The sequence below is a fragment of the Pelophylax lessonae genome, assembly GCF_965119305.1.
Source record: "Pelophylax lessonae genome assembly, chromosome: 9".
Taxonomy (NCBI): domain Eukaryota; kingdom Metazoa; phylum Chordata; class Amphibia; order Anura; family Ranidae; genus Pelophylax; species Pelophylax lessonae.
The window spans coordinates 163,935,530-163,949,658 of NC_138776.1; positions in this window are offsets into that span (position 1 = coordinate 163,935,530).

Below are 14,129 nucleotides of genomic sequence, written 5' to 3' on the forward strand. Positions count from 1 at the left end.
TCCTGACATTTTCTTAGTCGCATCCTACAGCCAAAGCCATGGTCCACAAAGAGCTTCCAAAGCATCAGAGGGATCTCATTGTTAAACATTATCAGTCAGGTCAAGTCAAAAGAATTTCCCATCCTCCACCCCCACCTGCTCTCCCTGAGACTCCCTTCTCCCCTACCCCCTGTCGCCTACCGTACCCATGCGCAGCGTTGGGCGGTCTATCTGCATGTATGGATGGTGCGCCCCCGGCCCTGGACACAGTGTGTTCCCCTTGGGGGTGTCCGATTCGGGGGTGCCCCATCCAAGACATTAATTTTCCTGCCTCCTGGCCGCACCCATCCTCACTTCTCCAGTTTTAGGGGTCCCCTACCCCGTAATTTCCAATACCCCATATGATTGCACTGAACCCCATAACGCATTGGTTTCGGCCCATGCGGCTGGGATATGAACCTAAGCCGCAGCGGCCCTCTGTACTTGCAATAATATACTGAATTCTTGGCCATGTATTGAACAAGGCCGGGTCACTTTTGCTTTGTTTATACCTCAGTATCTTCCGCAGATGGCATCTCTCTGCTCCTTGATACAGTTTATGGTTATTTTGGATGTATACTGTTATTTGTACTTGTGTCTGCTGACTGTACTATATTGCCATCACTTGTTAATGTGCGTTTTTTATTCTTCTCAATAAAATGTTTATAAAAAAAAAAAAAAAAAAAAAAAGAAAAGAATTTCCAATACCATGGAACACAGTGAAGACAATATGGCACAGCGGGTATGAATGGTGGGTGACCAGCGCTATGCAGTGATGGAGACAAATGTATATAGGTGTAGAAGCTGCCACCAACCAGCCCCTAAAAAATTAGGAGCCAACAATGTTTGGAAAAAAGGAGAGGTTGGAAACGGCGCTACCTGGTATTATAGATGTGCCAAGATGCTACAAAGTGATCTTATTATAAAACATATAAATGGTGAGACAATATATAATACTAAGGTGCAGAGTGCAACTTCCGGTCTGCAGTCTGCCAGTCCCTTGGAGTGCGGAAGGCTCTACAACATACTGCTGAATCAATCAGACTGAACCGTGAGTTTTTACTACCTGCCTACTTGTTTGATTGTACTTACTACACTATGGGGATCTTCTCTCTGTGTTTGAGCACCTAGATGGGACTTGTCGATCCGCGAGGATTCCAGGAACCCCGGCTCAGTAATCACAGTTTGGACCCCATCCAACCCTCTGTGGAATTACATCCACTCTCGTATCATTTACTGCCATTTAGGGTGGAAATTAAGGGTGAGTGCTACATCTAGTGGACACTTTAGGAACAGGCACCTATGTTCCTTGATACTCACCTCCACATTGCACTTTATCACGGACATTAGTCCAGCACAATTATTTTTTGTATAGGGGGCCCCTCTCTCCCCCTTTATTTCTTCACTATACCATTTATTGGCACGTTTTTTTTTTTTTTCATTTTTTATCACTCAAGATTCTGGTGCACATCCGTGTTCTGATACATTCTGTTACACTTCCCAAAAAAATTATATTTTTTGCACTTAGTGATATTAGCTTTATTTTCTCACAGCACTTCAAGCATTTCTGGGGCGTATCACATTTAGCCCATTTTTTGTCTCTGCGATTTTGTTTCTGCGTTTTTGCACTCTGCACCTTATTATTATTTATTGTCTCACCATTTATATGTTTTATAATAAGATCACTTTGTAGCATCTTGGCACATCTATAATACCAGGTAGCGCCGTTTCCAACCTCTCCTTCTTTACCAAACAATATGGCACAACAGTGACATTACCAAGAACTGGATGTCCCAACAAAATTGATGAAAATACGAGAAGAAAACTGGTCAGGGAGACTGCTAAGAGGCCTACAGCAACATTAAAGGAGCTGCAGGAATATCTGGAAAGTACTGGCTGTGTGGTACATGTGACAACAATCTCCCAACATCCAAGCCCAGCTATATTTTGCAAAAACACATCTGAAGTCTCCCAAAAGCATGTGGAAAAATGTGTTATGGTCTGATGAAACAAAGACTGAACTTTTTGGCCATAGTAACAAAAAATATGTTTGGCACAAAAACAACACTGCACATCACCAAAAGAACACCATACCTAAATACCAGTCAACATTGGCACAAAACCTTCAGGCTTCTGCTAGAAAGCTGAACATGAAGAGGAACTTTATCTTTTAGCATGACAATGACCCAAAGCATATATCCAAATCTACAAAGGAATGGCTTCTCCAAAGGAAGATTAAAGTTTTTGAATGGCCCAGCCAGAGCCCAAACCTGAATCTGATTGAAAATCTGTGGGGTGATCTGAAGAGGGCTGTGCACAGAATTGCCCTTGCAATCTGACAGATTTAGAGTGTTTTTTCAAAGATTGTGGGCAAATATTGCCAAGTCAAGATGTGCCATGCTGATAGACTCATACCCAAAAAGACTGAGTGCTGTAATAAAATCAAAAGGCGCTTCGACAAAGTATTAGTTTAAGGGTGTGCATACTTTTGTTTCTCTGCTAAGCATCATTGCCTTCTAACTTTCATAAGTAATTGCGGTCTGATTTGTTTGATTATAAACTTGCTTTGTTCTCTTATAACGCCTGAACACAGACCCGCGAACACCTGTTAGTCCTTTACAAACTTCAAATGACAGCTGATGCATAACCCCCCCCTCCCCTTATGCCTGGGATATCCATCCCCATGACTAAACTCCGAGGGGCAGAGCGAAATGCGTTGGGCATGGCCTGGTTGGAGCCTTCACACTCATCTCAGGGATGGTATGGATGTGTGGATATTATGGAGACCTTCTCTTCACTTCAAACAAGTTCCTTTTGTCACAGTAGTAACTACCTAATTTGTCACATGTGTCAGTAATGTTACTGAAACTGGCACAAATGCTTGTAGTTGTATTTCTAAAGGGAGCTACCATCCAATAAGTGCTGTCAATGCTTTATTAAATTCCCCAGGGACTGTCTAAAAGAATATAGCTTTTGTAGGGCTCTCTATTTAGAAAATATATAATGCTCTGTGAACTCCATGTCATAGATTTAATTTGTAGAAGAGACTTTATTGGTTGCCTAAATAGACCTTTGAGTTAAAAGGTTCCTAAGGTATTCGTAAACACACAATTGCTTGGAGCCAGTACCAAAAAACAAGACATCAGTTTATATAGTTCTGGTTCCCTATTCTTCCTCTAGTTTAGATACCTTTGTGTAGTGAAATGATGTTTATTTCATAAGGTCTGCTAAGTAGGAATTATATCGCACACGTATTCATACTGAAAAATGCGTGCTCAGTTATCGCTTTGAGAAAATAAAGAAATATTGTACATATGGTTGAGTATTATTTCATAAATGTGTTATGTTCTTTGTAGTTAGAAACTTTATTTGTATCTATTTTTAGGTTAAGTGCCCACATCAGCTTCACTTATTTGAAATGCCTGTTGTGTTTTACTTCATTATTACAGGGTAGCTGCATACTGTTCTCTGTTTGATGGTTCATTTATTTGTTTTAAGATCCAGCTATCTCACACATTTACTTAGATCTAAATCCCAATTGGTTTCATTTATATTGTGTCTGCAAATACATACCAGTTTGTGATGCTATACTGCACACATAAACATACCCTTCATGTAGACCACAGTATCACAATTAAGCCATCTTGGACTCTGTATAATGAGGACATCATACGAACACATTTACTTAGATCTAAATCCCAATTGGTTGCAGTTATATTGTGTCTGCAAATACATACCAGTTTTGTGATGCTATTCTGCACACATAAGCATACCTTTCATGTAGACCCCCAGTATCACAATTAAACAGTTTTGGACTCTGTATAATGAGGACATCATATGAACTGTAATAATGTCCTAGATCATATGGGAAGACTTTTAATCAAATTTCTAAAAGAACGCAATAAAGTACAGAAGACCTTCCTTATTCCTCACTGGCTTTCAATTAAGATTACAGCTCAAGTGTCAGTTGGGAAGTGGGGTTGTCATCTCATCCATTTTCCTCTATAGATCCCTCACATATAGAATGTCTTTTTCACAAGTAATTATTAATGACTTTTTGGTCAAAATTAAAGTTTTACAGAAACACCTGGTTGTACTGCATTGCAATATGTTTCTGCATCTGAAGATTGAACGCAATTCTGTTATTTTAATGTTAAATTCCCTTGAAGTCAGTTCCAAATTCTAAAATAGATCATCTGAAAGAATGGCTCAAGGGAGCCAGGAGCCCAGCAAGTGGTGGTTCATATAAAGGACAATAAGAGGCAAGCATGGTCTGCAAAAGAACCCATTTTCTACTGCCAACACCTTCTAAAAAAAAAAAAGTCTAACAATTCTTATTTGTGAGAGCCCAGCAGTACAGAGCATAAGAGAGGTGGGAAAGTGGGAAGCAGAAGGCTGAGGGCAAAGGCTGTTCATTGATATAATTGAGTGGTCTCCTAATTAAAATTCCTGCTGTTTGGGGAAGCTGCTAATTGGTCAAGAGCTCTTGTGGTTGGACATGAGCTTGACAGCTTTGTTCCACATGTCCAGAAAAGGTGGATGGGGCATGATTAGATTGAAGGGCGCTAGAGGTGAATTTTTAGGCTGTGATGGAGGAGAACTGTTCAAAAGGAAATGGGGCCCCCAGACAGGGTGTGAGCTGAGAGTTGTAGTGTTTGTAAAATAACAATTACTCAAATCACTTTTGACAAGTGAATAGGATTGGAAATAATGTGGTCTTTTGAAAAGAACTGAGTGCAAATGAGTAAAAACCATGAGATAATGAAGGAAGAAAAAAATAGAAGTTGCCTTATGATTTATCTCTGTGCCTGTTGCCTTTTTAGAACTGTTTTTTTTTTTTTTTAATTTTGGAAAAAATACAATTTATTAAAGAATAAAGGATGTTCAACATTAAGAACAAGGTAATGTAAACCAGTTATAAAGTGAGCTGTTAAATTAATTTAATTTATTGCAGTTTATGCTAGTGCTTGCTAGCAGACACTTACATACTGTATATAGTAGAGGATACAATATCTACTTAAAATTGTAACCATGTTAGGTATGTCTACTGTGCCAAGATGATGATTTCTCTATGGTTTAGTGATTTGGCTTACCATTGAGTATAGATGATGGGCTTTTGAGTCCACTGCTCTGCGTTCTTAAGACTTACCTCAAGATCTCGAAAAAATGTTATCTGAAATATTTATGCTTAATCAAATAATCAAATTGGCTTATAACCATTTCAATAAATCATCTAAAATAAAAAAAGTTATTTTTATTTAAGTGAGAGAAGTGATAAATTGATAAAAAGAACTATGTCCTTTTTTAGATTTGTTTTTATTAGTAATTTTGTTTACTTGACTGTTTTCAGTGAAGGAATGTTTTAGTGACAAATTACAACAAATTAGAATATCAAGTTATAAAATTTACACCTGGGGCTAGTTGGCAAATTAAAAATACGTATCCATCTTAGAGCAATCCTGTGAAAGTTTATTTAAAATATATACATAAAAGCCATCAGGAAAGGGAAGAACAATGCTTGAAGTGGTTCTCAAGTCTCAACGTTTTTTACCTTGATACCATTTTTTTAATACATTTAATGCATTAAGATAAAAAACCTTTTGGATGCAACCCCCCCACAGCCCCCTCCTATATTTCCCTAAGCCCCTTCTTGATCCAGTGATGTACATTAAAGCAGTGGCTCGCCTAAGTCTCTCTCTCTCCTCATTGGCATACAAAGCAGTGGGTAGCTCCTGCTGCTGTCAATCACATCCTGTGGGCCAATGAGGAGAGAGAAGGGGTGGGGCCAAGCCACACTCTGTGTGTGAATGTACACATAAAGTGCAGCTCGGGAGCCAGCAGCTTGCTTTTGGGGGCACTTGGCAGGGTGAAGGAGCCAGGACTGCCTGCAGGGTACCCAAAAAGAAGAGTATCGGGTCTGCTTTGTGCAAAATCATTGCAAAAAGCAGGTAAGTATGTAATTTAAAAAGGTGTATATCTTTTCTTTAGAATCACTTTAATATTGTCTGATATTAAAAATAATAGAATACAATGATACTAATATTTGTGTCACATCAAAAAAAGATACAGTTGATTTAAATGAGGAAAGGTCAGTGTTTCAAATGCGGGGTTCCATTAGAAACCTACACAAGCTCTAATATACACTCACCAACCACTAAAATAGGTACACCTTTAAAGTATTGGGTTGGACCCCCTTTTGCCTTCAGAACTGCCTTAATTATTGGCATAGATTCAACAAGGTGTTGGAAACTACTGCCGCTCACTGGATATTTTATCTTTTTGGGACCATTCTCTGTAAATCCTAGAGATGGTGGTGCATGAAAATCTCAGTAGATCAGCAGTTTTTGAAAAACTCAGACCACCCTGTCTGGCACCAACAACCATGCCACATTCAAAGTCCCTTAAATCCCCTTTCTTCCCCATTTTGATGCTCAGTTTGAACTTCAGCAAGTTGTCTTCACCACTTCTAGATGCCTGAATGCATGGAGTTGCTGCCATGTGATTGGCTGATTAACATTTTGTGTTACCAAGCAAATAAACAGGTGTACCTAACAAAGTGGCTGGTGAGTGTATTTGCATAAGCAACGATCAGTACCAAATTTCTGTTCGAGAAATCTGCAAAACTGACATGTTTGCTGGAGGAAGTAGAGAGTACATGTAGTGCAATGGAAAGAAAAGTTTCAGATTTAACAGTTTGACAAGTTTCCAGAAAGTAGGCAGCATCTTTAAGGACAGCAATGCTACCAGATAAACACAAAGTTGTCATACTGACAAGTCTAACATAAGGACAAAGGAAACACTTGAGTTTTATTTTTACAATTACATCAGACAAGTAGATAGAGGACACTATTGAAATCAGAAAATGCATCTCATAAACAAAATTAGTTTCACAGTTAGAGAAAAATTATATTTAATACTATTGATGTTATTGAAGTTGTATCACAACTGATATTATAAGGGTCAGAATGACAAAACAGTCCTCCTAATAAGCTCATTTGTCCCCAGAAAGAGTTAAGTGACAAACAGATGAAGGCTAAAGCTAGGCACACACAAGGCACAAAAGGGAGCATTATATGTTCCTGGTGCTTCCTGACTAGTGGTCAGATGAATTGTCCAGGATTTGGTTCAGCAGAGGTTCTGAAAACTTCAAAAAAGTTGGATGTGGAACCCAAACTCCATTGAACTTAATAGCAGTCTAATCTGTCAATTTAAAAATGGCCATTTTCTGGGATAGTAGGCAGGGGGTGTCAAAAAATAGCATGGGGGGGGGGATGCATTGTTGGGCAGCAGTTACTGCCCTAAGAAACGTGTGCCAATGGGAAAAAAAAAAAACGTTTTTTGTTTAACTCCATTTAGCCAGGAGCACTGCTTTTTTTTTTATTACTGCTGATGAGGACAAGGGCCTCTTCTCCACAAACCTGGAAGCCCCCTTCGATTAATAAGGGGTCTCCAGGTATTGCCTTTGCCCTTCCATATGAATGGAGTATGAGGTGGACAATACCTTTACTCCAAAAAAAAAAAAAAGTTGTAACCTAGAAATACAAACCAAACGTTTGCAAGTCCTCTATTAAAAAAATAGAAAGCCCCAAAAAAGTCCATTGTAGGAAATCTATTGTCAATCACCAGTCGAGCTGGGAACTTGGTAAAATTGGAATTTAAAGCGGAACTATACTGCATCAGAGCACTACAAACCTAACACACTATTTTATTTATTTATATATATATATATATATATATATATATATATATATTACACACACACACTGTAATTCCTTTTTACTACTCAATTCTGACTCCTAAACTATGTAGGTTACACAACTGTCCCCTGCACTTTGTACGTTACCCACCCTGGACCGAACTCTGTATCTTGGCCTAGGCCAACAAGGCCCAGGCCTAGGGCGGCACTTTGCAGGGGAGGCGATAAAAAAGCTGCCCCCCCCCCCCGCATGAAAAAAACAGCCTCCTCACGTCTCCTGCACAAAAAGAGCCCCCACTGCTTGTGCTACACTTTTAGTGTAGCGCTAGTCTTATGGGCCGGACTGGGCCAGGTGGCAGGGCCTAGGAGGCAAATCGGTCTGGAGCCCCCATAAAGTGGCTGCATTGCTGACAGTATGATAATACTGGTTGGTGGCTGATGGCTTGCCTGACATTTGGACAGACCGGTGGCCGCACTTAATACAATTGGCAGTGGCTAATACTAGTAAGTGTGGCACTCGAGGCAGGTCTGAGCAGCCTAATGCTCCGCCTACCCTCCTCTGCGGCAAACCGGGCTTTTGTAGTCTTCTGGATGAGATGTAAAGCTAGAACAGTGTTTCTCAACTCCGGTCATCAGGGCACACTAACAGGCCAGATTTTAAGTATTACCTTGGGGAGATGCAGACTAGACTACTGCAATCACTGAGCAGCAAATTATATCACCTGTGATGTATTTCAGTTTTCTTGAAAACCTGAGCTGTTAGTGTGCCCTAAGGACGGGAGTTGAGAAACACTGAGCTAGAACAAATACTTTTTTTTGCAACCTGTGGATTTGTCTTAGGTTTTTCTCTACAGGAACATCTTAATGCCAGTTAATCTTGTTTTATTTAGCAAAATGCATTGTAATTAAATATACACAGGTAAAATATCTTTCAGTCTGTGTGTTGACATATTTGGGGTCATTTTTGGCCTGATTGAGTCCTAATGCTTTGACTACCTAACTGATTTGTGAATGTCACATGGCCACCTTCAATTGAACTGTAGTTGGGCAGGTCCCCATCCCCAGTGTTCCTCCTGGTATAAGTGGCACTGACAGCCAAAAGTTGTACCTGTGTTGTCAGATCAGCATTGTATGTTCAATAATCCACAAATCCCCTATCTGCTGGCCCAATGTGATGTCATTTAGGGGTATTTTAGCAGGTGAATATGAGCACTTCAACCACTGGAAGTGCTTTTGTTGTCACTTAGCACTGGCATTTGTTCTGACATCAGTTTTAGATGTTTCAGTGATCATTCAGAATTCATTGACAGGTGCACTTGACCTCCCTTTGACCTGCATTTACCTGTGCTTAATGCATATTTAGCATTCCAATAGACTTGCATTGGTATGGAAAACTTACTTGAAGCAAGCAAAAGCCTTTCAACACAGCTTAGGGTCCATTCACACCAGCCGCTGCATTGGTGAAGCGTAAAGAGGAAGGGGTGTGGTTTGCAGATGACAGGGGGGGTCTTAAACATGATGGGGTGTGACCTTGGCAGGAAGGGGTGTGTCACGTTTAAATTAGGGGCTGCACAAGTTTAGTCAGGCCTAGGGCAGCACAAAACCTAAATACACCACTGCCTGGACCCCTGCAGTATGTATGTTTCAACCACCCTGGACCCCTGCACAATGTATGTTACCCACAACAGACTTCTTCATTTTGTACATTACATACATTTAAATCCTAAGCTTTGTATGTAGGCAACAGTTTTAAGCCCTTTTCCACTGCTGTGACAAGCACCTATCAAGAGTGCCCAACTATGCCCACCCTTTCAGCACAATTCTAAATAGAAGAGTAGTATCTGTACTATAGCTTCTATGAAAGAAAAATAATCAATGAATAGAGGATAAGCAGATGAATGAAAGGTCAGACTTCGCCATTCATGGAAGCTATATTACTGCTTCTATGAATGGAGGAGATGGGCAGAAAGGACAGGCATAGTCAGGCACTCTCCATGAGTGCTTGTCACAGCTCCCTCAGCTCTATTAACCTATGCCACACTAAAAGATTTTAGCAGTGGGGGGGAATCTATGGAGGAAGATTTCAATGAATGTAGGTGACAACAACAGAAGGGATACATTGGATTAACAGTAAGTCATGTCCCTTGTACTGATTTTTTTTGTCTAAACTTGTTTTGCCATACTTCTCCTATGGATCACAGGAGCGTGGTTCGTTCTGCACGCCTGTTACCAGTTTTCAGAGGGCAGCGGGCTGAAGCCACAGAAACGATCCAGGCTTTGCAAAGATCCCGACCATAGGGTTGGTATCTGCCCAGAAGCCTGCATTGGCACCTGGCTCAGCCTCCCGGCGAGCCGCTGAGAGACTGATCCAGCCCCTGCCTCCCCCTCCACAGCCCAGCGCTCCAGTGAGTGCTGGAGAAAAGAGCAGAGAGCCAATGACTGACAGTTACGTCTCTCTCCTCTGAGCAGAGAGGGAGCCAAGTTGCATCACTCAGTTCTCACTACAGGCCCAGCGGGGAACTGATGTACCATCGATCCACGGGGAGTATACATTTTCATTTTTTCAGATCCTGAACTTCTCTTTTAAGCTTTAAAATAGCCCATAATGTGGATACGTAATTCAATCTTCTCTTCAACTAACTCCCTGAAAGGTAACATTAAATGTAATCCCTAACACCTAACCCCAATTATTCTCTTGTGCTAAATAACCCCCTTTTCACATGTCTCCATTGTCTTGGTGTAAAATCCCTTCACTGGAATCTGTGCTTTGCTCAACCCATAGGCAAACAAAATGACTTCTTTCTTAAATGCTCATACTAATATAGAATCATCACAAAAAGCAAATGCGCTAGAAAAAGCTAATACATTTACCATGAATGCTATACTTTTTGTGAGGTTTAGTAAAAACAAAATGTTTAATACATGTAGTGTCCTTTTTCTGTAGCAAGAAACGGATTTTCTTTGCAACGCATTGTAATTATTACACATGGAAATTATTACATGACAAGTGGAGCGGTTACATAGCAAGTTCCATTTATGTGTAGATTTGACACAATTATCCCGCTGCTGTAGTTGCATTTAATTAAATGAGGTGACAGTTTATTTTTAGTTATCGAAGTTCCACATGCAGGTAAAAAAAATAGACATGTTTCAACAAGCTTAGGTGTGTTGGTGAACTTTTTAATTCCCTTTATTTAAAAGTTACATCACTGCTAGCATCAATAAGCAAAATTAATTTAAGTGGCAACAGTTTCAATTATATAGAAACAAAAAGCAACAAGTATGTGAAATGCAAAAATGTTGAAAGCAAACCATGCAGTGAAATGTGCTGTTCGGCCCCCTCCACCTTCACAAATTAGGTGTAAAATGTACCTTTCACACGGGCTGGATCTGCTTTTTTTCAGCAGGGGATTCATCCGCTGATCCCCTGCTCTGCTGAGCGGAGCTGGCAGATGACAGATCAGTGTCCGCTCCGCTTATGCAGAGCAGACAGAGACACAACCTGCTTTGCTCTATGGGCAGTCGGATGTAAACAGACTAGCAGTCTGTTTACACCTGACTGCATTCTGATTTGATCTGGCCAGACAGAGGGGAATGGATCCCCTTCTGTTTGTTTTTGACAGATCAGATCGGAGGTAGCCAGGGGTGTAAACAGACACAAGTTTGTTTACATCCGACTACCCATAAAGGAGGATGGAGGATCCAAGTGGGTCTGCTTGAAAAACGGACAGGTGGAGAGGCCAATTGGCCGTCTCAAGGTAAAGCGGCCTTAAGTAAAAAGTTAGGTTTCTTACTTGCCTTGCCCCCTGTCTTTAACCTGCAGGACCTTGGTGAGGATGTCATCAAGCTTTTTCTGGCTAGATCCTGGGGAATACAAGGCAAATTAAATATCATGAGAGGACACTCTTTCAATGGACTACAGTGTCAGTAGTGGACTACAGTGTACAGTGAAGATTTCTCTTGCTCTACATTTACAAGAAATCTTTTAAAAAGGTAAGCCTCATGCTTGATGTTATAAAAATGGGAATGCTGCAACCAAATCCTGAATATTGGATTAAAAAGCTATGTGCAAAAACATATCGTGCACTATCCCTTTACATGAAACACTTTTAACATGTGCAGAGTGTAAAGTAAAAAACCCAAATATTTCATAGCATTACATGTAAAATAATTATGTACATGACAAATTTCATGAATATACAAAATAAATAAATCAAATCATGAAAAAAGACCATAAGTACGGCGGCTGCTCAGCAAGTGGTTAACATATGCAGAGTTCAATGTAAAAAACTGTGAAATATTTCATATAAATGTGTCTAAAAGATCTATGTACATGACAATATGTACATGAAAATATACAAAATAATCAAAAAAAAGTCCATAATCAATAAATCCATGCTAATCCAGGTGTGTCAGAAAAGTGCTCAATGTTCCATATTGAAATGAAGTGCTCTGGTGCAAACAAAGTGCTCCTTCCATTAAAAATACAGGCCTCTTACCAGATAATAGAAATCTCAGATTATAGAGATCAAGCTGCATTTATTGTATCCATCGGATAGCTGACGCTCTCACCATCAGAAATCTCAATGATCAAAGGATTCCGTCAGTAAGGAATGGCTGCAGTGTCCCCACTGCTGGAATTGGATCTGACAAGTGCTCCACGTCCCCATGATTACTGGCCATGCATATTATGCATTAAAAATGAGAAGCCACATAGTGTAATAAAGTTTAAAAATAATTTCTTTAAATAAAAATTGTGCTTACAGGTATCACAAAGTCCATAAGCAGTAATAAAAAGATGATCATTGAATCCCAGAGGACACCAGTTTTGGGAAAACGCGGGGGGCGGATCTAGTGTGTGACGTCATTCCGCACAAGCTGGTTGGATGGTCTTACAGCTGTGCTTTTTATTACTGCTTGCGGACTTCGGGATATATGTAAGTGCAATTTTTAATTAAAGAGATTATTTTTAAACTTTATTACACTATGTGGCTTCTCGTTTTTCATGCATAATATGCCTGGCCATTTATCGCTGGGACATGGAGCACTTGTCAGATCCAATTGCAGCAGTGGGGACATTTCAGCCATTCCTTATTCCTGACAGAAATATTTGATCTTTGAAGGGCCTGATGGTGATACAATAAATGCAGTTTGATCTCTATAATCAGAGATCTCTATCATCTGGTAAGAGGCCTGCATTTTTATTGGGAGGAGCACTTTGTTTGCACTGGAGCACTTAATTTCAGTATGGAGCACTGATCACTTTTCTGACACACCTGGATTAGCATGGAATTATTGATCATGGACTTTTTTGATTATTTAAATATTTTGTATATTTATAACATTTGTCATGTACATGAATCTTTTAGACATATTTGTATGAAATATTTCATAGTTTTTTATGTTGCACTCTGCATATATTAAAAGCAGTTTATTTAAAGGGATAGCGCACAATATTTTTTTCACATTAACCAGAAATCTTCCTATAAGGGTGGGGATATCCTGCTGGATGCAGAAGACGGGGGTGAGGAAAGTATACATTTCTTTTTTTTTTTTCCACAATGGATTTTTTATTGAGTTTTAAGAAACATATAGATCAGGCCACAGAAGTGTGGACCCATATAAAACAATTATGATATGAAAACATGGAATAAGATACATAAACGGACAAAGGGAAGAGGAAAAAGAAAAAAAAAAACCACACAGTTGGTATTATACCAGTCTCAGCATATCATAGACGGTAAGCAGATCTACCTTGTAATACAGTAAACCCCCCTCCATCACTGGGGTTATGTTCCAGACCCACCCGCAAAAAGTGCAAATCCGCGAAATAGAATACACCCTAGGCATGTTTTTAGAACTTTCACTGTACTTTTCAAAGCAGGTCTTTAAACACAAAATTAAGGTCTTTAAACACACTTTTAAAACAATAGAAACACATTTAAACACATAAAGGATACTGAGAGACAGAGCAAGAGCAATGGAAAACACAAAAATGATTGAATTAACAATGATTTAATTAATAGAACAATAGTAATAGGTCTTACGGAAAAAAAACGCATAATACCGGGACTGTGAAAACTGAACCGCAATATAATGGGGGTTTACTGTATAAGCAAGAAAGCAAAACAACAGAATTAATGGATACTGTCATTTATTACCCCAGGTGGACCAAAGGAAGGTGTGCGAACAGACCAGCATGCAAGATTGCGTTCGTAGAAGTGGGGGAGTTTGACCAGTGCGACTGCCTCAAAATTTTTAGGGGCCTCTTGGGCTTTCCAGCATTTGGCTATCTGGAGGCTGGCAGCAACTAGGATGTGCATAACAATTGGACGATGAAAACAAGGGAAACTGTCAATGCCCAGGTTTAAGGATAGCCAAAGCCTGGTTAGGGGAGGATACTACACCTCCCCTG